The 25,799-nt window shown below is 48.4% G+C and overlaps 1 long non-coding RNA gene across 1 annotated transcript; it reads left to right on the plus strand.

The window, feature by feature from the left end:
* Window positions 1–1,391: 1,391 nt before the first annotated feature.
* LOC130680604 (uncharacterized) lies at window positions 1,392–20,559 on the plus strand. The gene is made up of 6 exons (XR_008993622.1): window positions 1,392–3,295; window positions 6,039–6,444; window positions 9,190–9,595; window positions 12,339–12,417; window positions 15,567–15,700; window positions 18,880–20,559. It is a non-coding gene; the product is annotated as an uncharacterized LOC130680604 (long non-coding RNA).
* Window positions 20,560–25,799: the final 5,240 nt, after the last annotated feature.

The following is a 25,799-nucleotide window of genomic DNA, read 5'->3' on the forward strand; positions in this document are numbered from 1 at the left end:
GCTTCCTTCCTGGCAAAGGCCTTCAGAGGGAACCAAGAGCCTACTTTGCCTTTTCCCACAGGCCAGTTAAACACCATTATGGCTGCTTGTGTTTAACCGCCATCGCACAAACAGCCTTGAGGAGAATTCAACAGCCTACTCAGAGGTGAGGTTTATTATGAAATGAAGTTGTTATTGGCTGAGTCACGGTGACTCCGAATTTGTTTTCCTTTGAGAACCCTGTGAACACTTTCCTGGGTGGGGATGGGTTTTTTTTTTAATTTATTTTTTCAGATTACTTGAGGTGTAACTGCTACTTAATGAATTACACACATTGAAATTGTACAATTTTATACATATTGCCATACGTTACTACTACTGTGGAAGCAAGGTGATGTGATTTTTTCTTACTGGGAAAGTTCATACTGGCTGCTGTGTTGCTTGGGGGGATATAAATCTAGGAGAGCAGAAGCACGCACACGTACACACTCAGAATCCGACTTTACCGACTGACATCCAGACACAGCTCATCTCCCTGCACTCTACCCGCCACCTGGAGACTATGCGACTGCTTCTAGAAACGTGACCATAGTTCTCTGCCTGGAAAGTCCTACTTTTTGTTTCACTTCACCTCTAATCCTCATTCCAGTGGGAACCCAGAGTTAAATGGCTCCCCTAACTAAGGACAGCAAGGGTTTTCCCCAACGCGTGAGTGACTTCAGAATACGTACCACTTTCACTTGTTCCTGAAGCCATCTGCAATTACAGGAAAGAAAACCATGAGAATCACTTCACCCCACACAGGCTTTGCCCAGGTCTTTAGTGCTCTGGGTGACTTTAGCAAACCAGATAGGACACTGAGGCTGGGTCAAAGGTCCCGGCAGTAGGTGGAAAGCTGATTTTCCTGGAGGCTGTCTCCCAAATCCACTGAGATTGGCAATGACAAAACTCTCAATCCAAGGACGAGAAATTTCTGCTGAGGAAGAGGCTCCCCAACCGCACTATTTCTACGCGGCTTTGGTGTGTCCCGCGGCAAGTGGCCTCTTGAATCCGGATCACTTGACCAGAGACGACCACCCAACACTCTCCCCGCCAGGGAAATTGTATGTATCATCTGTGATGTACAGTGTCAGATTTTCCACTGAATTTAATAGAAAATGTTAAAAAGACACAGGCCAAATGTGGTGTGACTTCTGCCAGGTGAAGTCACCAAACCGGAGCTCTTCAGTGAACTCCATGGCAATTTCAACCTCCCCCAAAATACAGTCAGTCAGGAATTTTCTGGTCAGCACTGGTAAGGTATTGTCCCATGTGTCCTCTCCGTCCCCCAAAGGAATCCACCCAGTCGAACAGTTTTGTCCCCTAATGAAGATGTCCTCACGTGATACAGTCCTGTTTTACTTTTTATGACTTCCTTGTCTGGCCTGTAAAAACCTCTCCCAATCCGTAGCCCTTGGGAGCATCTCTGTACTTGGTAAAACGGATGCTTCCCAATTCATGCATGGCTAATGAAGCCAATCAGATCTCCAAATTTACTTGGGTGAATTTTGTTTTGTAACAAAAGGAAAGACACCAAGAAAGCAACATTACTACCTCAGAGACAGGACCAGGCCGTTCCTCAGCAACAGGCACGGTCTCCTCTGCCTGGTCCATAGGGAGGACCTCGGTTACTGCGTTAAGGGATAACAAGAAAGACACAGAGCAGATGTCAGTCCATTGGTGGTGCTGCTCAAGAATGACTGAGGGAGGGATGCTTGATATGGACATGGGGCCAGAAAGTATAGAAGCAGGTGGTTACCAAGCATGACTGAACCACTGCTGTGGGCCATCCTTGATAACATGGGTATAAAATGTGCAGTGCGAATGGCCGTATTTTTTTTTTTTTTTTTACGAAAGTTGACTCTGGCAAGTTCAGTGTAAGTGGGACACATCCCCCGGGGAAACACACCACCCCCATCCCACTGTCTGTCTCTGTTTCTCTCACAGACATTCCCACTCATTCACAATTACAGTCTGTAGAGTCGCACAAAACATCCCCAAGCCTTGTGCAGACAACCCCACATCACATAAAAGGAACATGATCCCGGAGCACGTGCAGGGGCTGAGAGGAAATGTCTCTGCCACCAGCCTTGGAGCACCCTTTTGATCAGGAACATGAGGACGGGAAAGGAAGCTCCCCACCCTCCTGGCACCCATGGCAGAACTTGTCTGCGTGGTCAAGTGTAGGTGACAGAGCTGTGTCCTGCCAGATAGCCCCCATCACGGAGGAACACCCAAGGCAGCAGCCTCGTGCTCTGTTCCCACCACATGCTACCCCAGGACCAAAGGCTTTGGTGCTCTGCAGAGGCAAAGCCAGCAAGCCCTGGCCTAGGAAAGATCATCTTTAAGTAAGAAAGCGAGAAGAGCTGATTATCCGCACAGCACTCTCAAAACCCAAAGGCATAGTACGTCTGCTACTGGGAATTTAAAATACGAGAACAAAATGCTCCTCCGCACGTGTTTCCTTTGCCTTTCTGATACCACGCTTCCCATCCCCAGTCTCCAGAGCTGCAGGGGGAGCCCCGCTCCCGTTGGATGTGGCCCGAGGTAGCTGCCTACCTGGACAGTCCTCCTCGTCACTGCTGCCGCTGAGAAAGATCTCCACAACGCAGTCTTTAAAGACACAAACGCAAACAGGAAGGTTATGAGAGAAAGGGGCTCCCGCTCTTCCTCCCCCCGTTGGGGCCACGCCGGCTCACAGCATCGCCCTGCTCTGTCCCTGGGTCCTCAGACCTTCCCTGGGCTCCGTGGGGTCATAGCCCTTCAACAAGACATTGATCACAGATGCAAAGCTTCAGACGAGAGCGAGGATGCCCCTTCACCTTGTCACTCGGCCCGTTTCCACCGGGCCGTTCTCGCTCTCACCTGCAGGACCATCACCTGAAGTTCCAACTGTGGGGGGGAGGTTACCTTCGACGTGTTGACTGGTCCGAAGCCTAGACGGCTTCCAGTGAAATGGGGAGTGACCACTCGGGGACGATGGTGACCTTCTCTCCGTGTGGCAGACGTCTATGGGACAATGAGATTCTACTAAACTACAGTGTTTTCCACAGAGGAATCGTGATTCAGAAGGAAGAAAGAACCGTAAGTGACCTTGTTTTACATTTCTACTCACTTTGAGACCTCCTCTCGGCTTCCTTCCTGGCAAAGGCCTTCAGAGGGAACCAAGAGCCTACTTTGCCTTTTCCCACAGGCCAGTTAAACACCATTATGGCTGCTTGTGTTTAACCGCCATCGCACAAACAGCCTTGAGGAGAATTCAACAGCCTACTCAGAGGTGAGGTTTATTATGAAATGAAGTTGTTATTGGCTGAGTCACGGTGACTCCGAATTTGTTTTCCTTTGAGAACCCTGTGAACACTTTCCTGGGTGGGGATGGGTTTTTTTTTTAATTTATTTTTTCAGATTACTTGAGGTGTAACTGCTACTTAATGAATTACACACATTGAAATTGTACAATTTTATACATATTGCCATACGTTACTACTACTGTGGAAGCAAGGTGATGTGATTTTTTCTTACTGGGAAAGTTCATACTGGCTGCTGTGTTGCTTGGGGGGATATAAATCTAGGAGAGCAGAAGCACGCACACGTACACACTCAGAATCCGACTTTACCGACTGACATCCAGACACAGCTCATCTCCCTGCACTCTACCCGCCACCTGGAGACTATGCGACTGCTTCTAGAAACGTGACCATAGTTCTCTGCCTGGAAAGTCCTACTTTTTGTTTCACTTCACCTCTAATCCTCATTCCAGTGGGAACCCAGAGTTAAATGGCTCCCCTAACTAAGGACAGCAAGGGTTTTCCCCAACGCGTGAGTGACTTCAGAATACGTACCACTTTCACTTGTTCCTGAAGCCATCTGCAATTACAGGAAAGAAAACCATGAGAATCACTTCACCCCACACAGGCTTTGCCCAGGTCTTTAGTGCTCTGGGTGACTTTAGCAAACCAGATAGGACACTGAGGCTGGGTCAAAGGTCCCGGCAGTAGGTGGAAAGCTGATTTTCCTGGAGGCTGTCTCCCAAATCCACTGAGATTGGCAATGACAAAACTCTCAATCCAAGGACGAGAAATTTCTGCTGAGGAAGAGGCTCCCCAACCGCACTATTTCTACGCGGCTTTGGTGTGTCCCGCGGCAAGTGGCCTCTTGAATCCGGATCACTTGACCAGAGACGACCACCCAACACTCTCCCCGCCAGGGAAATTGTATGTATCATCTGTGATGTACAGTGTCAGATTTTCCACTGAATTTAATAGAAAATGTTAAAAAGACACAGGCCAAATGTGGTGTGACTTCTGCCAGGTGAAGTCACCAAACCGGAGCTCTTCAGTGAACTCCATGGCAATTTCAACCTCCCCCAAAATACAGTCAGTCAGGAATTTTCTGGTCAGCACTGGTAAGGTATTGTCCCATGTGTCCTCTCCGTCCCCCAAAGGAATCCACCCAGTCGAACAGTTTTGTCCCCTAATGAAGATGTCCTCACGTGATACAGTCCTGTTTTACTTTTTATGACTTCCTTGTCTGGCCTGTAAAAACCTCTCCCAATCCGTAGCCCTTGGGAGCATCTCTGTACTTGGTAAAACGGATGCTTCCCAATTCATGCATGGCTAATGAAGCCAATCAGATCTCCAAATTTACTTGGGTGAATTTTGTTTTGTAACAAAAGGAAAGACACCAAGAAAGCAACATTACTACCTCAGAGACAGGACCAGGCCGTTCCTCAGCAACAGGCACGGTCTCCTCTGCCTGGTCCATAGGGAGGACCTCGGTTACTGCGTTAAGGGATAACAAGAAAGACACAGAGCAGATGTCAGTCCATTGGTGGTGCTGCTCAAGAATGACTGAGGGAGGGATGCTTGATATGGACATGGGGCCAGAAAGTATAGAAGCAGGTGGTTACCAAGCATGACTGAACCACTGCTGTGGGCCATCCTTGATAACATGGGTATAAAATGTGCAGTGCGAATGGCCGTATTTTTTTTTTTTTTTTACGAAAGTTGACTCTGGCAAGTTCAGTGTAAGTGGGACACATCCCCCGGGGAAACACACCACCCCCATCCCACTGTCTGTCTCTGTTTCTCTCACAGACATTCCCACTCATTCACAATTACAGTCTGTAGAGTCGCACAAAACATCCCCAAGCCTTGTGCAGACAACCCCACATCACATAAAAGGAACATGATCCCGGAGCACGTGCAGGGGCTGAGAGGAAATGTCTCTGCCACCAGCCTTGGAGCACCCTTTTGATCAGGAACATGAGGACGGGAAAGGAAGCTCCCCACCCTCCTGGCACCCATGGCAGAACTTGTCTGCGTGGTCAAGTGTAGGTGACAGAGCTGTGTCCTGCCAGATAGCCCCCATCACGGAGGAACACCCAAGGCAGCAGCCTCGTGCTCTGTTCCCACCACATGCTACCCCAGGACCAAAGGCTTTGGTGCTCTGCAGAGGCAAAGCCAGCAAGCCCTGGCCTAGGAAAGATCATCTTTAAGTAAGAAAGCGAGAAGAGCTGATTATCCGCACAGCACTCTCAAAACCCAAAGGCATAGTACGTCTGCTACTGGGAATTTAAAATACGAGAACAAAATGCTCCTCCGCACGTGTTTCCTTTGCCTTTCTGATACCACGCTTCCCATCCCCAGTCTCCAGAGCTGCAGGGGGAACCCCGCTCCCGTTGGATGTGGCCCGAGGTAGCTGCCTACCTGGACAGTCCTCCTCGTCACTGCTGCCGCTGAGAAAGATCTCCACAACGCAGTCTTTAAAGACACAAACGCAAACAGGAAGGTTATGAGAGAAAGGGGCTCCCGCTCTTCCTCCCCCCGTTGGGGCCACGCCGGCTCACAGCATCGCCCTGCTCTCTCCCTGGGTCCTCAGACCTTCCCTGGGCTCCGTGGGGTCATAGCCCTTCAACAAGACATTGATCACAGATGCAAAGCTTCAGACGAGAGCGAGGATGCCCCTTCACCTTGTCACTCGGCCCGTTTCCACCGGGCCGTTCTCGCTCTCACCTGCAGGACCATCACCTGAAGTTCCAACTGTGGGGGGGAGGTTACCTTCGACGTGTTGACTGGTCCGAAGCCTAGACGGCTTCCAGTGAAATGGGGAGTGACCACTCGGGGACGATGGTGACCTTCTCTCCGTGTGGCAGACGTCTATGGGACAATGAGATTCTACTAAACTACAGTGTTTTCCACAGAGGAATCGTGATTCAGAAGGAAGAAAGAACCGTAAGTGACCTTGTTTTACATTTCTACTCACTTTGAGACCTCCTCTCGGCTTCCTTCCTGGCAAAGGCCTTCAGAGGGAACCAAGAGCCTACTTTGCCTTTTCCCACAGGCCAGTTAAACACCATTATGGCTGCTTGTGTTTAACCGCCATCGCACAAACAGCCTTGAGGAGAATTCAACAGCCTACTCAGAGGTGAGGTTTATTATGAAATGAAGTTGTTATTGGCTGAGTCACGGTGACTCCGAATTTGTTTTCCTTTGAGAACCCTGTGAACACTTTCCTGGGTGGGGATGGGTTTTTTTTTTTAATTTATTTTTTCAGATTACTTGAGGTGTAACTGCTACTTAATGAATTACACACATTGAAATTGTACAATTTTATACATATTGCCATACGTTACTACTACTGTGGAAGCAAGGTGATGTGATTTTTTCTTACTGGGAAAGTTCATACTGGCTGCTGTGTTGCTTGGGGGGATATAAATCTAGGAGAGCAGAAGCACGCACACGTACACACTCAGAATCCGACTTTACCGACTGACATCCAGACACAGCTCATCTCCCTGCACTCTACCCGCCACCTGGAGACTATGCGACTGCTTCTAGAAACGTGACCATAGTTCTCTGCCTGGAAAGTCCTACTTTTTGTTTCACTTCACCTCTAATCCTCATTCCAGTGGGAACCCAGAGTTAAATGGCTCCCCTAACTAAGGACAGCAAGGGTTTTCCCCAACGCGTGAGTGACTTCAGAATACGTACCACTTTCACTTGTTCCTGAAGCCATCTGCAATTACAGGAAAGAAAACCATGAGAATCACTTCACCCCACACAGGCTTTGCCCAGGTCTTTAGTGCTCTGGGTGACTTTAGCAAACCAGATAGGACACTGAGGCTGGGTCAAAGGTCCCGGCAGTAGGTGGAAAGCTGATTTTCCTGGAGGCTGTCTCCCAAATCCACTGAGATTGGCAATGACAAAACTCTCAATCCAAGGACGAGAAATTTCTGCTGAGGAAGAGGCTCCCCAACCGCACTATTTCTACGCGGCTTTGGTGTGTCCCGCGGCAAGTGGCCTCTTGAATCCGGATCACTTGACCAGAGACGACCACCCAACACTCTCCCCGCCAGGGAAATTGTATGTATCATCTGTGATGTACAGTGTCAGATTTTCCACTGAATTTAATTGAAAATGTTAAAAAGACACAGGCCAAATGTGGTGTGACTTCTGCCAGGTGAAGTCACCAAACCGGAGCTCTTCAGTGAACTCCATGGCAATTTCAACCTCCCCCAAAATACAGTCAGTCAGGAATTTTCTGGTCAGCACTGGTAAGGTATTGTCCCATGTGTCCTCTCCGTCCCCCAAAGGAATCCACCCAGTCGAACAGTTTTGTCCCCTAATGAAGATGTCCTCACGTGATACAGTCCTGTTTTACTTTTTATGACTTCCTTGTCTGGCCTGTAAAAACCTCTCCCAATCCGTAGCCCTTGGGAGCATCTCTGTACTTGGTAAAACGGATGCTTCCCAATTCATGCATGGCTAATGAAGCCAATCAGATCTCCAAATTTACTTGGGTGAATTTTGTTTTGTAACAAAAGGAAAGACACCAAGAAAGCAACATTACTACCTCAGAGACAGGACCAGGCCGTTCCTCAGCAACAGGCACGGTCTCCTCTGCCTGGTCCATAGGGAGGACCTCGGTTACTGCGTTAAGGGATAACAAGAAAGACACAGAGCAGATGTCAGTCCATTGGTGGTGCTGCTCAAGAATGACTGAGGGAGGGATGCTTGATATGGACATGGGGCCAGAAAGTATAGAAGCAGGTGGTTACCAAGCATGACTGAACCACTGCTGTGGGCCATCCTTGATAACATGGGTATAAAATGTGCAGTGCGAATGGCCGTATTTTTTTTTTTTTTTTTACGAAAGTTGACTCTGGCAAGTTCAGTGTAAGTGGGACACATCCCCCGGGGAAACACACCACCCCCATCCCACTGTCTGTCTCTGTTTCTCTCACAGACATTCCCACTCATTCACAATTACAGTCTGTAGAGTCGCACAAAACATCCCCAAGCCTTGTGCAGACAACCCCACATCACATAAAAGGAACATGATCCCGGAGCACGTGCAGGGGCTGAGAGGAAATGTCTCTGCCACCAGCCTTGGAGCACCCTTTTGATCAGGAACATGAGGACGGGAAAGGAAGCTCCCCACCCTCCTGGCACCCATGGCAGAACTTGTCTGCGTGGTCAAGTGTAGGTGACAGAGCTGTGTCCTGCCAGATAGCCCCCATCACGGAGGAACACCCAAGGCAGCAGCCTCGTGCTCTGTTCCCACCACATGCTACCCCAGGACCAAAGGCTTTGGTGCTCTGCAGAGGCAAAGCCAGCAAGCCCTGGCCTAGGAAAGATCATCTTTAAGTAAGAAAGCGAGAAGAGCTGATTATCCGCACAGCACTCTCAAAACCCAAAGGCATAGTACGTCTGCTACTGGGAATTTAAAATACGAGAACAAAATGCTCCTCCGCACGTGTTTCCTTTGCCTTTCTGATACCACGCTTCCCATCCCCAGTCTCCAGAGCTGCAGGGGGAACCCCGCTCCCGTTGGATGTGGCCCGAGGTAGCTGCCTACCTGGACAGTCCTCCTCGTCACTGCTGCCGCTGAGAAAGATCTCCGCAACGCAGTCTTTAAAGACACAAACGCAAACAGGAAGGTTATGAGAGAAAGGGGCTCCCGCTCTTCCTCCCCCCGTTGGGGCCACGCCGGCTCACAGCATCGCCCTGCTCTCTCCCTGGGTCCTCAGACCTTCCCTGGGCTCCGTGGGGTCATAGCCCTTCAACAAGACATTGATCACAGATGCAAAGCTTCAGACGAGAGCGAGGATGCCCCTTCACCTTGTCACTCGGCCCGTTTCCACCGGGCCGTTCTCGCTCTCACCTGCAGGACCATCACCTGAAGTTCCAACTGTGGGGGGGAGGTTACCTTCGACGTGTTGACTGGTCCGAAGCCTAGACGGCTTCCAGTGAAATGGGGAGTGACCACTCGGGGACGATGGTGACCTTCTCTCCGTGTGGCAGACGTCTATGGGACAATGAGATTCTACTAAACTACAGTGTTTTCCACAGAGGAATCGTGATTCAGAAGGAAGAAAGAACCGTAAGTGACCTTGTTTTACATTTCTACTCACTTTGAGACCTCCTCTCGGCTTCCTTCCTGGCAAAGGCCTTCAGAGGGAACCAAGAGCCTACTTTGCCTTTTCCCACAGGCCAGTTAAACACCATTATGGCTGCTTGTGTTTAACCGCCATCGCACAAACAGCCTTGAGGAGAATTCAACAGCCTACTCAGAGGTGAGGTTTATTATGAAATGAAGTTGTTATTGGCTGAGTCACGGTGACTCCGAATTTGTTTTCCTTTGAGAACCCTGTGAACACTTTCCTGGGTGGGGATGGGTTTTTTTTTAAATTTATTTTTTCAGATTACTTGAGGTGTAACTGCTACTTACTGAATTACACACATTGAAATTGTACAATTTTATACATATTGCCATACGTTACTACTACTGTGGAAGCAAGGTGATGTGATTTTTTCTTACTGGGAAAGTTCATACTGGCTGCTGTGTTGCTTGGGGGGATATAAATCTAGGAGAGCAGAAGCACGCACACGTACACACTCAGAATCCGACTTTACCGACTGACATCCAGACACAGCTCATCTCCCTGCACTCTACCCACCACCTGGAGACTATGCGACTGCTTCTAGAAACGTGACCATAGTTCTCTGCCTGGAAAGTCCTACTTTTTGTTTCACTTCACCTCTAATCCTCATTCCAGTGGGAACCCAGAGTTAAATGGCTCCCCTAACTAAGGACAGCAAGGGTTTTCCCCAACGCGTGAGTGACTTCAGAATACGTACCACTTTCACTTGTTCCTGAAGCCATCTGCAATTACAGGAAAGAAAACCATGAGAATCACTTCACCCCACACAGGCTTTGCCCAGGTCTTTAGTGCTCTGGGTGACTTTAGCAAACCAGATAGGACACTGAGGCTGGGTCAAAGGTCCCGGCAGTAGGTGGAAAGCTGATTTTCCTGGAGGCTGTCTCCCAAATCCACTGAGATTGGCAATGACAAAACTCTCAATCCAAGGACGAGAAATTTCTGCTGAGGAAGAGGCTCCCCAACCGCACTATTTCTACGCGGCTTTGGTGTGTCCCGCGGCAAGTGGCCTCTTGAATCCGGATCACTTGACCAGAGACGACCACCCAACACTCTCCCCGCCAGGGAAATTGTATGTATCATCTGTGATGTACAGTGTCAGATTTTCCACTGAATTTAATAGAAAATGTTAAAAAGACACAGGCCAAATGTGGTGTGACTTCTGCCAGGTGAAGTCACCAAACCGGAGCTCTTCAGTGAACTCCATGGCAATTTCAACCTCCCCCAAAATACAGTCAGTCAGGAATTTTCTGGTCAGCACTGGTAAGGTATTGTCCCATGTGTCCTCTCCGTCCCCCAAAGGAATCCACCCAGTCGAACAGTTTTGTCCCCTAATGAAGATGTCCTCACGTGATACAGTCCTGTTTTACTTTTTATGACTTCCTTGTCTGGCCTGTAAAAACCTCTCCCAATCCGTAGCCCTTGGGAGCATCTCTGTACTTGGTAAAACGGATGCTTCCCAATTCATGCATGGCTAATGAAGCCAATCAGATCTCCAAATTTACTTGGGTGAATTTTGTTTTGTAACAAAAGGAAAGACACCAAGAAAGCAACATTACTACCTCAGAGACAGGACCAGGCCGTTCCTCAGCAACAGGCACGGTCTCCTCTGCCTGGTCCATAGGGAGGACCTCGGTTACTGCGTTAAGGGATAACAAGAAAGACACAGAGCAGATGTCAGTCCATTGGTGGTGCTGCTCAAGAATGACTCAGGGAGGGATGCTTGATATGGACATGGGGCCAGAAAGTATAGAAGCAGGTGGTTACCAAGCATGACTGAACCACTGCTGTGGGCCATCCTTGATAACATGGGTATAAAATGTGCAGTGCGAATGGCCGTATTTTTTTTTTTTTTTTACGAAAGTTGACTCTGGCAAGTTCAGTGTAAGTGGGACACATCCCCCGGGGAAACACACCACCCCCATCCCACTGTCTGTCTCTGTTTCTCTCACAGACATTCCCACTCATTCACAATTACAGTCTGTAGAGTCGCACAAAACATCCCCAAGCCTTGTGCAGACAACCCCACATCACATAAAAGGAACATGATCCCGGAGCACGTGCAGGGGCTGAGAGGAAATGTCTCTGCCACCAGCCTTGGAGCACCCTTTTGATCAGGAACATGAGGACGGGAAAGGAAGCTCCCCACCCTCCTGGCACCCATGGCAGAACTTGTCTGCGTGGTCAAGTGTAGGTGACAGAGCTGTGTCCTGCCAGATAGCCCCCATCACGGAGGAACACCCAAGGCAGCAGCCTCGTGCTCTGTTCCCACCACATGCTACCCCAGGACCAAAGGCTTTGGTGCTCTGCAGAGGCAAAGCCAGCAAGCCCTGGCCTAGGAAAGATCATCTTTAAGTAAGAAAGCGAGAAGAGCTGATTATCCGCACAGCACTCTCAAAACCCAAAGGCATAGTACGTCTGCTACTGGGAATTTAAAATACGAGAACAAAATGCTCCTCCGCACGTGTTTCCTTTGCCTTTCTGATACCACGCTTCCCATCCCCAGTCTCCAGAGCTGCAGGGGGAACCCCGCTCCCGTTGGATGTGGCCCGAGGTAGCTGCCTACCTGGACAGTCCTCCTCGTCACTGCTGCCGCTGAGAAAGATCTCCGCAACGCAGTCTTTAAAGACACAAACGCAAACAGGAAGGTTATGAGAGAAAGGGGCTCCCGCTCTTCCTCCCCCCGTTGGGGCCACGCCGGCTCACAGCATCGCCCTGCTCTCTCCCTGGGTCCTCAGACCTTCCCTGGGCTCCGTGGGGTCATAGCCCTTCAACAAGACATTGATCACAGATGCAAAGCTTCAGACGAGAGCGAGGATGCCCCTTCACCTTGTCACTCGGCCCGTTTCCACCGGGCCGTTCTCGCTCTCACCTGCAGGACCATCACCTGAAGTTCCAACTGTGGGGGGGAGGTTACCTTCGACGTGTTGACTGGTCCGAAGCCTAGACGGCTTCCAGTGAAATGGGGAGTGACCACTCGGGGACGATGGTGACCTTCTCTCCGTGTGGCAGACGTCTATGGGACAATGAGATTCTACTAAACTACAGTGTTTTCCACAGAGGAATCGTGATTCAGAAGGAAGAAAGAACCGTAAGTGACCTTGTTTTACATTTCTACTCACTTTGAGACCTCCTCTCGGCTTCCTTCCTGGCAAAGGCCTTCAGAGGGAACCAAGAGCCTACTTTGCCTTTTCCCACAGGCCAGTTAAACACCATTATGGCTGCTTGTGTTTAACCGCCATCGCACAAACAGCCTTGAGGAGAATTCAACAGCCTACTCAGAGGTGAGGTTTATTATGAAATGAAGTTGTTATTGGCTGAGTCACGGTGACTCCGAATTTGTTTTCCTTTGAGAACCCTGTGAACACTTTCCTGGGTGGGGATGGGTTTTTTTTTTAATTTATTTTTTCAGATTACTTGAGGTGTAACTGCTACTTAATGAATTACACACATTGAAATTGTACAATTTTATACATATTGCCATACGTTACTACTACTGTGGAAGCAAGGTGATGTGATTTTTTCTTACTGGGAAAGTTCATACTGGCTGCTGTGTTGCTTGGGGGGATATAAATCTAGGAGAGCAGAAGCACGCACACGTACACACTCAGAATCCGACTTTACCGACTGACATCCAGACACAGCTCATCTCCCTGCACTCTACCCGCCACCTGGAGACTATGCGACTGCTTCTAGAAATGTGACCATAGTTCTCTGCCTGGAAAGTCCTACTTTTTGTTTCACTTCACCTCCAATCCTCATTCCAGTGGGAACCCAGAGTTAAATGGCTCCCCTAACTAAGGACAGCAAGGGTTTTCCCCAACGCGTGAGTGACTTCAGAATACGTACCACTTTCACTTGTTCCTGAAGCCATCTGCAATTACAGGAAAGAAAACCATGAGAATCACTTCACCCCACACAGGCTTTGCCCAGGTCTTTAGTGCTCTGGGTGACTTTAGCAAACCAGATAGGACACTGAGGCTGGGTCAAAGGTCCCGGCAGTAGGTGGAAAGCTGATTTTCCTGGAGGCTGTCTCCCAAGTCCACTGAGATTGGCAATGACAAAACTCTCAATCCAAGGACGAGAAATTGCTGCTGAGGAAGAGGCTCCCCAACCGCACTATTTCTACGCGGCTTTGGTGTGTCCCGCGGCAAGTGGCCTCTTGAATCCGGGTCACTTGACCAGAGACGACCACCCAACACTCTCCCCGCCAGGGAAATTGTATGTATCATCTGTGATGTACAGTGTCAGATTTTCCACTGAATTTAATTGAAAATGTTAAAAAGACACAGGCCAAATGTGGTGTGACTTCTGCCAGGTGAAGTCACCAAACCGGAGCTCTTCAGTGAACTCCATGGCAATTTCAACCTCCCCCAAAATACAGTCAGTCAGGAATTTTCTGGTCAGCACTGGTAAGGTATTGTCCCATGTGTCCTCTCCATCCCCCAAAGGAATCCACCCAGTCGAACAGTTTTGTCCCCTAATGAAGATGTCCTCATGTGATACAGTCCTGTTTTACTTTTTATGACTTCCTTGTCTGGCCTGTAAAAACCTCTCCCAATCCGTAGCCCTTGGGAGCATCTCTGTACTTGGTAAAACGGATGCTAACCAATTCATGAATGGCTAATGAAGCCAATCAGATCTCCAAATTTACTTGGGTGAATTTTGTTTTGTAACAAAAGGAAAGACACCAAGAAAGCAACATTACTACCTCAGAGACAGGACCAGGCCGTTCCTCAGCAACAGGCACGGTCTCCTCTGCCTGGTCCATAGGGAGGACCTCGGTTACTGCGTTAAGGGATAACAAGAAAGACACAGAGCAGATGTCAGTCCATTGGTGGTGCTGCTCAAGAATGACTCAGGGAGGGATGCTTGATATGGACATGGGGCCAGAAAGTATAGAAGCAGGTGGTTACCAAGCATGACTGAACCACTGCTGTGGGCCATCCTTGATAACATGGGTATGAAATGTGCAGTGCGAATGGCCGTATTTTTTTTTTTTTTTTTACGAAAGTTGACTCTGGCAAGTTCAGTGTAAGTGGGACACATCCCCCGGGGAAACACACCACCCCCATCCCACTGTCTGTCTCTGTTTCTCTCACAGACATTCCCACTCATTCACAATTACAGTCTGTAGAGTCGCACAAAACATCCCCAAGCCTTGTGCAGACAACCCCACATCACATAAAAGGAACATGATCCCGGAGCACGTGCAGGGGCTGAGAGGAAATGTCTCTGCCACCAGCCTTGGAGCACCCTTTTGATCAGGAACATGAGGACGGGAAAGGAAGCTCCCCACCCTCCTGGCACCCATGGCAGAACTTGTCTGCGTGGTCAAGTGTAGGTGACAGAGCTGTGTCTGCCAGATAGCCCCCATCACGGAGGAACACCCAAGGCAGCAGCCTCGTGCTCTGTTCCCACCACATGCTACCCCAGGACCAAAGGCTTTGGTGCTCTGCAGAGGCAAAGCCAGCAAGCCCTGGCCTAGGAAAGATCATCTTTAAGTAAGAAAGCGAGAAGAGCTGATTATCCGCACAGCACTCTCAAAACCCAAAGGCATAGTACGTCTGCTACTGGGAATTTAAAATACGAGAACAAAGTGCTCCTCCACACGTGTTTCCTTTGCCTTTCTGATACCACGCTTCCCATCCCCAGTCTCCAGAGCTGCAGGGGGAACCCCGCTCCCGTTGGATGTGGCCCGAGGTAGCTGCCTACCTGGACAGTCCTCCTCGTCACTGCTGCCGCTGAGAAAGATCTCCACAACGCAGTCTTTAAAGACACAAACGCAAACAGGAAGGTTATGAGAGAAAGGGGCTCCCGCTCTTCCTCCCCCTGTTGGGGCCACGCCGGCTCACAGGATTGCCCTGCTCTCTCCCTGGGTCCTCAGACCTTCCCTGGGCTCCGTGGTGTCAGAGCCATTCAACAAGACATTAATCACAGATGCAAAGCTTCAGATGAGAGCGAATTTGCCCCTTCACCTTGTCACTCGGCCCGTTTCCCCGGGCCGTTCTCGCTCTCCCCTGCAGGACCATCACCCTGAAGTTCCAGCTGTGGGGGGAAGGTTACCTTCGACGTGTTGACTGGTCCGAGGCCTAGGCCGCTTCAGATGAAATGCCCAACGACCACTCGGGGACGATGGAGACGTTCTCTCCATGTGGCCAACATCTACGGGACGATGAGATTCTACTAAACTGCAGTGTTCCCCACAGAGGAGTCGTGACTCAGAAGGAAGCCAAAACCGTACGTGACCTTGTTTTACATTTCTACTCACTTTGAGACCTCCTCTCGGCTTACTTCCTGGCAAAGGCCTTCATAGGAAACCAAGAGCCCACTTTGCCTTTCCCACAGGCCAGTTAAACACCATTATGGCTGCTTGTATTTAACCGCCGTGGCACAAACATCATTGGGGAGAATTCACTAGCCTACTCAGAGGTCAGGTTTATTATGAAATGAAGTTGTTATTGGCTGAGTCACGCTGAGTCCAAATGTGTTTTCCTTTGAGAACCCAGTGAACACGTTCCTGTGTGGGGATGGGGTTTTCTGGTTTTTTTGTCTGTTTGTTTGTTTTTTGAGATCACTTGAGGCATATCTGGCATATAGTGAATTTCACACATTGAAATTGTACAATTTTATACATATTCCTATACATTACTACTGAGGAAGGAAGGTTATCGGATTTTTTCTTACTGGGAAAGTTCATACTGGGTGCTGTGTTGCTTGGGGGGATATAAATCTAGGGAAGCATCAGCACGCACACGTACACACTCAGAATCCTACCTTATCGACTGACATACAGACAGAACTCATCTCCCTGCACCCTTCCCACCACGTGGAGACTGTGCGTCTGCTTCTAGTAACGTGACCACAGGTCTCTGCCTGGAAAATCCTATTTTCTGTTTCTCTTCACCTCTCCTCCTCATTCCAGTGTGAACCCAGAATCAGATAGCTCCCCTAAATGTAGACAGCAAGGGTTTTCCCCAGCGCGTGAGTGACTTCAGAATACGTACCACTTTCACTTGTTCCTGAAGCCATCTGCAATTACAGGAAAAAAACCATGAGAATCACTTCACCCCACAGAGGGTTTGCACAGGTCTTTAGTCTTCTAGGTGACTTTAGCAAAACAGATAAGACAGTGAGGCTGAGTCAGTGGCCTCCGCATTTGTTGGAATGCTGATTTCCCTGGAGGCTGTCTTTCAAGTCCACTGAGATTGACAATGACAAAACTTTCAATCCAAGGAGGAAAAATTGGTGCTGAGGAAGAGGCTTCCCAGTCACACCATTTCTACAGAGGTTTGGTGTGGCCCGTGGCAAGTGTTCTCTTGAATCAAGGGTGAGTTGGCCAGAGACGACCACCCAACACTCTCCCCGCCAGGGAAATTTTATGTATCATCTGTAATGTAAACTTTCAGATTTTACACTGAATTTGATTGGATAATGTTAAAAAGACACAGGCCAAATGTGTTGTGAGTTCTGCCAGGTGAAGTCACCAAACCGGAGCTCTTCAGTGAACTCCATGGCAATTTCAACCTCTCCCAAAATGTAGTCTCTCCGAAATTTTCTAGTCAGCATCAATATGATAATGTCCTATGTGTCCTTTCCATCGTCCAAAGGAATCCGTCCAAAGGAATCCACCCAATAGAACACTTTTGTCCCCTAATGAAGATGTCCTCACCTGAAATTTTCCGTTTCTACTTTTTCTGAGTTCATTGTGTGGCCTGTAAAAACCTCTCCCTATCCGTAGCCCTTGGAAGCATCTCTGTAGTTATTATAAGGGATGCTGCCCAGTTCATGAATCACTTAATGAAGCTAATTAAATCTCCAGATTTACTTGGGTGAATTTTGATTTTTAACAAATGGAAAGATATCAGGAAAGCAACATTTCTACCTCGGATAGAGCAACAGGCTCTTCCTCATCAACAGGCATGGTCTCCTCTGGCTGGTCCATAGGAAGGAGTTCGGTTACTTGGTTAAGGGGTAACAAGAAAGACACAAAGTAGCTGTCAGTCCATTGGTGGTGCTGTTCAAGAATGAGTCAGGGAGGGATGCTTGATATGTACATGGGGCCAGAAAGTACAGAAGCAGTTGGTTACCAAGTATGACTGAACCAGTGCTATTGGCCATCCTTGATAATATGGCTGTAAAATGTGCAGCGCGAAGGCCCTTTCTTTTTTAAGAAAGTTGATCATGGCAAATTTAGTGTAAGTGGGACACATCCACTGGCTAAACATACAACCCCATCCCACTGTCTGTCTCTTTTTCTCTCTCTCCCACACACTCCCGCTCATTCACAATCACACTCTGTAGAGTCAACCAAACCCCCAAGCCTTGTGCATACAACCCAGCAGCACATAAAAGGCACCCAATCCTGGAGTACATGCACTGGCTGAGGTGAAATGTCTCTGCCACCAGCCCTGGGAGCACCCTTTTGATCAGGAACGTGAGGAGAGGACAGGGAGGTTCCCACTGGTTTCTGCAAGTGCAGGGGAGGGTCTCCTTCCCACCTGCCTAGCGCCCATCAGAGAACTTGCCTGCAGGCTCAAGGGCAGGTGACAGAGCTGTGTCTCACCGGAGTGCCTCCCTCCTGGAGGAACACCGAACCCAGCTGCTCTGTTCCCACCACATGCTACCCCAGGACCAAAGGTTTTGGTGCTCTGCAGAGGCAAAGCCAACAAACCCTGGTCTAGGAAAGATCATCTTTAAGTAAGAAAGCAAGAAGTGTTGATTTTACTCACAGCACTCTCAAAACCCAAAGGCATAGTACCTCTGCTATTACCTTTCTGCTACCATGCTTCCCATCCCCAGTCTCCAGAGCTGCAGGTGGAACCCTGCTCCCGTTGGCTCTGGCCCGAGGCAGCTCCCTACCTGGACAGTCTTCCTCGTCACTGCTGCCACTGAGGAAGGTCTCCACATCGCAGTCTTTAAGACACAATGCAAACAGGAAGGTTATGAGAGAAAGGGGCTCCCGCTCTTCCTCCTCCTGTTGGGGCCACGGCGGCTCACAGCATCGCCCTGCTCTCTCCCTGGGTCCTCAGACCTTCCCTGAACTCCGTGGGGTCATAGCCCTTCAACAAGACATTGATCATAAATGCAAAGCTTCGAATAAGAGCGAGAATCCCCCTTCACCTTGTCACTCGGCCCGTTACCACTGGGCCATTCTCGCTCTCACCTGCAGAATCATCATCCTGAAGTTCCAACTGTTGGGGGGAGTTTACCTTCCGCAGGTGTAGTGATCAGATCCCAAGGCCCCTTCACATGAAATGCCCAACTACCACTCAGGGACGATGGAGATGTTCTGTCCATGTTGCCAACATCTTTGGGACAATGAGATTCTACTAAACTACAGTGTACTCCACAGAGGACTCGTGATTCAAAAGGATGTGAAATCGTAAGTGACCTTGTTTTTCATTTTTATCTTACAGCACTCTTCTTGGCTTATTTCCTGGAAAAGGCCTTCAGAAGAAACCAAGACTCTATTTCATCTTTTCTCACAGGCCAGTTATATACCGTTTTGGCTGCTTGTGTTTAACCGCCATCGCACAAACAGCCTTGAGGAGAATTCAACAGCCTACTCAGAGGTGAGGTTTATTATTATCGGAAGTTGTTATTGGCCGAGTCATGGTGACTCCAATACACACGTTGTTTTCCTTTGACACTCCTGTGAACACTTTCCTCGGTGAGGATAGGAACACCATTGTTTCCATGTGATTTAGAAACAAGGACATGGTTTTTCCCATGGGTAATCCATTTCCCCACCCCACACTTCGTGTTCTTATTCTCCTCAGGAAATTGGAATCAGTATAAATCTCCATATTGGAGATAGCAAGGGTGTACCGCCTGTATTAGCATGTGAGCAATCCCCAAATACTTACTGTTTCTGTCCCGTCTGGAGGCCACCTGCAATGAGAGAAAACACTGTTGCATCACATTATGTGTGTACTGTGTCCTTGGTGGTTTGGCAACTATTGCAAACGAAATGAGAAACAGTAGTAAGTCAAAGGCCCCCAAAACAAGCATAGAGTCCTCCAATGGGAAAGGGCATGAGCTTTTCCTGGAGAATGTATCTGTCAAGTCCATCGAGGGAGCAATTGCAAAACTCTTAATCCATGGAGAAAAAAAATGTTTTTTGAGTAAAAGGGTCCCTACTGTACAGTTCACATCCTCGCCTTCCACCACACCAAGAAAATAGTATCTCACATCTAGAATGTACACTGTCATTTTTTCATATCTGAACTCAACTCAAAAAGAGAGGAACCAAGAAAACAACATTTCTCTCTTAGGCAAAGACAGGCAAGCTTACCTTGGAAGTAAATGGAGACTTTCCCTCTGCCCCGTCTGCAGAAAGCTCCTCATCCAGGCTCTCAGGGAGATCTAGGACCCAGAGAAAATGTCAGCCCATTGGTGGTGCTGCTCAGGAATTACTTGGGGATCTTTAGTGATACAGACATGGGGAGAGAGTGTATGGCAGTCATCTGCCGTTGGGCCACCTTCCTTGGCGCACAACAGGAAGTCAGCCTATAACAACTCTATTTGTAACCACCAAAACTAGGAGCAACCAAGCTGTCCTTCAACAGGTGACTGGATAAACAGAGTGATACATCCATACGATGACTCATTATTCTGTAGTAAATATAACTGAGCTACCAAGCCACACACACACACACACACACAAAGACAAGGATGAACGTTAAGTAGAGATAAGTGAGAAAGTCAGTGTGGTGAAAAAGTCCATAATGATTCCAACTATTTGACATTCTGGAGAAAGAAAAACTATGGAGATGATGGAAAAGATCAATGGTTGCTAGGATTTTATAGAGAAAGGGAAGAGGATGAGTAGGTGAAACTGGATTTATGAATGATAACCTTGCTGGGTAGAGGATTCTTGGTTGTAGGTTCTTCCCTTTTAATTCATTGAATATTTCATGCCTCTCCTTTCTGGCCTGTAGAGTTTCTGCTTTGAAATCTGCTTATAGCCTTCTGGAGTTTCCCATCTAGGTAACTATCTGCCTGTAAGATTCCCTCTTTATCTTTAATCTTTGCCATTTTAATTACTGTACGTCTTGGTGTTTTCTTCCTGGGGTTCATCTTGTTAGGGGCTCTCTGTGCTTCCAGGATCTGGTATCTGTTTCCTTCCCTAGATTGCAGGTGTTTTCAGTTATTATTTCTTCAAAGAGAATTCTACTGCTTTGTCTCTCTCTCTTCTCCTTCTGGGACCCCTATGATGAGAATATTGTTTTGTTTGTTGTCACATCGCTCTCTAAGAATCCTCTCCTTTTTAGAAATTCTTTTCTCTCTCTGTTCCTGAGCTTTGTTGCTTTCCTGGTCTCTATCTTTCATCTCATTGATTCTTCCTTCTACTTCCAGCAGTCTACTATTCATTCTCTCCATTATATTTTTCATTTCAGGTACTATATTCTTCAGCTCTGAGTGGCTCTTTTTCAAATCTATCTCTATGTTGAAGTTCTTACTGAGATGATTGATTCTTTCCCTCAGGTCAATGAGTACTGTTATGACTGTTACTTTGAAATCTTTATGAGGAAGATTGGTGGTCTGCTTTATTTAAATCTTTTTCTGGTGTCTTATCTTGTTCTTTTGTTTGGAACATATTTCTCTCTCTCCTCCTTTTGTCTGGGTTTCTGTGTTTCTTCCTTTGTATCAGATCTGCTTTGCCACCTGGCCTAGAAAGTAATGCCTTTATGAAGAAGGTGTCCTGTGGTGTCGAAAAGCATAAGACTCTGCTCCCCGGTGCCTGTTACTGGGCTGTGGGTGGGACTGCCTTCCTGCCTATATGTCTGCAGTGGCAGAGACTGGCAGTGATCCTCTACACGCCCTCTGTGTGCCTGGAGGCACTTCTGCTGGGGTTTGTTGTATTGGAGCCATGCTATGACTACAGGTTGGAAATGGCAGCCACTGCTGGGCCAGAGGGGCAGGTACTGCATGTATGAAAGGGAGTGCTCTGCAGGGCTGTGCCGCCAGAAGGGCATGGCACATTTGGAGCTGGCTCCTGTAGTTCCCCAAACAGTTGGGCTGAGCAGGGCTAGGGGAGCATCATCCACCTGCCCTTTCTCCTCGGGAGAGAGCTCCCCCCAGCCCCCGCCCCTCTGGCACACTTCCTGCTGCTGGGACATCTTTCAAACAGCCACCTCTGTGTTGGGTCGCCATGGAACCAGTGGAGCATGCGTGTCCCAGAAGCAACAAGAGTCTCAGCCCCCCAGAGTGCTCCAGCTCTCCCTGGTGTCCAGCCGTATTAATCACCGAAGCCCAGAGCCCATCTCCAGGGCTAGATGTTCAGGATTCCTTATGCCCTCCCTCTCTTCCTCTCCCTCCTGCTTGTGGGCTGGGATGGGAGAAGGACTTGGGTCCCGATCGATCACAGCTCTGCCCATTTATCCTTCTCAGTGTGGGCTTCCCTTCTTCCCCAGGTGTAGGAGGTCTGTTCTTCAGTCTTCAGGTCATGGTCAGGGTGAGCTGTATTTGCCGTAATTGCTTCCCTTGTGTGTACTTTGTGGGGAGTTTCCACCTTGCCTTCCTACTCTGCCATGTTTTTTTTCCAAAAATCCTGTAAATGCATTTTTTAGCTCTGTGGTTGTGGCATTAGTGATTGACCAGGTAAAGTATCCACACATGGAAAGAACATATGCTGTAGCATTTTTGTCTTAAGTGTGAGGCACTGACTAAACTAGAATAATTCTTGAATCAGTTTAGATCAATGAATTTGTACAGTACCTAGAACTGATTTGTTCCTGGTAGGTAGTCTCCTGCCTCGCCAGATGCCAGTTGTTCTCTCCCGGAGGTGGAGGCAGTCAGTACACCTCCTAAACCTCTCAGAAGTGGCTTTTTTCATATACTGGAGGCAAGATCCTGGAAAAAGCATTACAGTAGAGAGAGCATTACTGTGGTGTCAGAAGACCATAGTAAAACAAGTGAGAACTTACTCATAGTTCAAACTTTTCATCCCATTCATCAGTTGCCTGGGAGAGCCACCTGACTGGGAATGAACTTTAGGAAGATCTTGCAGTTTGATGTGTACTTAAAACACCCAACAGAGTATAAACAGATCCAGCTACTATGGAAAACAATATGGGAGAGTCCTCAAAATATTAATAAAACTACCATTTGATCCAGCAATTCCACTTTAGGGCTGATACCCAAGAGCATTGAAATCTGGATCTCACAGTGACCCCTGCCCTCCCACGCACACTGCAGTGCTAGTCACAGTTGCCAAATATGGGGACAATCTAAGTGTCTGTGGACAGAAAAATGGGGACAGAAAATGTGGTATATATCTACAACGGGATATTGTTTGGCCTTAAAAAAGGAGTTACTGGCATCTCTGATGACACAGATGGCCCTGGAGGACATTATGCTAAGTGAAATAAGCCAGACATAGAAAGACAATACTTCACGATACCAGCTCTGTGTGGAGTCTAAAATAGTCAAGCACATAGAAGCAGAGAGTTGAATGATGGTCGTCAGGGTATGTGTGGAGGGAAATGTTGCACAAGGGCTCAGAGTTTCAGTTTTACACATGCATACATTTTTTACTTGTAAGTTAATGTATATAATACATTTGTATAATAAGTACAACATAGGGCCTGTGATTAAAGACACTGTATTGTGTGTTTAAAAATTTGCTAAGAATCGTATGTTCTTATGTTGATTGCCTTTACCACAAAAGAAAAAAAAATTCAACAGACAAATTATGTGGGAAAGTATCTTATTTTTGGTGTGACAATATAGAAAAGCGGCAGAGCACAGGGGCTGAGAGAACGGGGCCAGTGCCTGCTGACCTGGGCCTCAGGTCTCTGCACCATCCTGTGAAAAAGTTACTAGAGCCTACTTCCTGGGATCATGGCATGAGGCTCAAAATGATTAAATGTAGCAAAAGTCTTCAGAAAACAGACTGGTGATTCAGAAGTACACTGTAAGTGTTTCATCATTAAATGGCTGCGCAAATAAGGTAGATGCTTGGTAGTGGTTGAATCCAGACAGGGGACTTGGATGGCTACGGGATGGGGGACGGTGAGAGCTTACTTTTCATCTCTTCCATAGCTGTGATGCTTTGCAGCTCATGGAGAATATCTGTTAGTATCTCCTGTGATCCCCATGTTAGCCCTGTGGTGTGGGCAGAACAGGGTCTGGGACCCATAGCATGTGGTTCATGGCATGGCAAATCAGATCTTAAAAGATTGGCCAGAGTCGCAACACTGACCTATGGTGGATCTGGGACAAAACGGGTTGGTCCCATGGGGACAGAGATCCCTGAAGCCCTGAGACCTTCCCAGGCACCTGAGATCCAGCCCTGGAGCCCAGAACCAATGTCTCCCCTTGCTTCATTTCTCAAATTCTCCTGCCCGAGGCTTCTGCAGGAGACAGTGGAAGCCCTGGAGAAGGTGACTGGGCCAAGAGAAGAGCCCAGATCCTAACCCAGGCCTTTTCTCTCTGTTCAATCTCTGATCCTAACAAAAGCAGTTTCCCTTAAAGGGAGCGCCTCTGAAGGGGCAGGGGATGTCCCTGTGGGCACCTGCCCCAGACTCTGCACACTGTCAGCTGTCTCACACTGACACCCGATGGCCAGGTGACCATCCTGAGGGACCAGTGGTCTGTTTAGCTCCCCAGCTGACTCAGAACCTGGGACATCCCAAAGTGCCAAGTGACCATTACAGGAGAGTGCGGGAGGCGAGTGCTGGGCCATGTGCAGGATGGAAACCAAATGGTGTAGCAGAAGGCAGATTTGTTAAGAGGGGTTGCAGGGCATGCAGTAAAGCAGAGAGGGTGCTCCCCAGGCAGAGGAGCCCCTCCCAGGCGGTCTGTTAGCTCTGTTACTGGAAGTACAACAAGCAGATGAAGGACAGGGTGGAATAGTCGTGACTTCTCTGGGGAGAGCCTTAGAAAGAGGGGGTGTTTTCCTTATTAAGTCTCTTCCAGGGGTTGTCATGACAATTAGAAACTGTCATGGCAGTGATGGGCGTGATGTTTACTATGTAAATGAGATTTTAATGAAGTCAGAGATCTGTTCCCCATCAAACCGGATGTCATCCTGACTAGATCTAGTTCCAGTCAGTTTGCACCACATCTTGCTTGTCAGTCTTGGACCCCTCTGCCAGTTGCCCCCCTCTCTGGCTAGTCAAGCTAGTTCAGGCCTTTGTCTGCTTACCCTGCTCTGTCCCTTTCTGACCCCATGAAGGGTCTGCCAGGAATTAGCTTCCCTTCAGCTGACCAGCCCTGCATGAAGAGCTAGAGTGAATTAACCGGGAAGCGGCCATTTGGGCTGGTGCTTCAGTGGTTTCATGAATCACGTCTGTGGCCCTCCATGTCCCACTCCTGCTCTGAGCCCAGTCTGAGCAGCCCAGGGTAAGGCTTAGATAAAAGGAAGGCAGCTGCACCCAGGGATTGTGGAACTGGCCATAATTCCTTACCTGGAAAATTCATTCCTTACTATACCCCCAACCCCCATCCCCACCAGGTACCTGGAAGGAGGGTGGCTCCAGAGACTAAAGTCAGCAAGCAAGCCCCGCGTTACTTATCTAGATTATTTCCTTAGCGAGTGAGGAAATCTGGGAGACTTACGGTTTTCTCCTGCTCCTGATGCCACCTGCAATGACAGAGGAGAAAACACTGTGAGAATCAGACCACTTTGTGTCCTGTTTGCACAGGAATTTTGTTCTCTTGGTGACTGTAGAAAACCAGATGAGATGCCATGGTTGAGTCAAAGGCCCCTCAAACAAGCATCGAGGGACATACGGAAAAGACAAAAGCTTTTCCTGGAGAGTGTAGCTCTCTGGTCTGGTTTGTGTGGCAATTACAAAATCCTTAATCCAAAAAGGAAAAATTGCTGAGGAAAACTGGATGCCCTTTTAAATCAAGTATCAGTGGTCAAGATTCTTCTTCATCCCTCTCTCCCAAATAAGCACTACCTGATATCTTCTGTCTGTATGTGATCAGCTTTCCTATCTAAACTTGATTGAAAAGGAAGCCGAGAAAGCAATCACTGTTTCTGTCTTGGAGGAAGGCAGCCTTACCGTGGCTCCTGACCGGACCTTCTGCTCCGCCTTGCTTTCACAGGGCTCCACCACGTCCTCAGGGCCAACTAGGGGGATGAGGAATTGAGTCAGTACAGTGGCGGTGCTCGGGAATTCCTCAGGGAACTGAGGGTGATTGGACGGAGGAACTCGGGTGTGGGTGGTTAACAAGCACGGACTGAGCTGTTGCTGGGCCGTCCCCTTGTTGGAAGAAGGACGGCGGAGTGAGCAGGAGGGACATGAGAATCAAAGCCTGTGGCTTTCCAGGTAAAGACCCCCCAAGGCCTGGTGAAACAGTCCGTCTACACATGAGTCAGTGA

This window comes from Manis pentadactyla, chromosome 14 (assembly GCF_030020395.1).
Source record: "Manis pentadactyla isolate mManPen7 chromosome 14, mManPen7.hap1, whole genome shotgun sequence".
Classification (NCBI taxonomy): Eukaryota; Metazoa; Chordata; class Mammalia; order Pholidota; family Manidae; genus Manis; species Manis pentadactyla.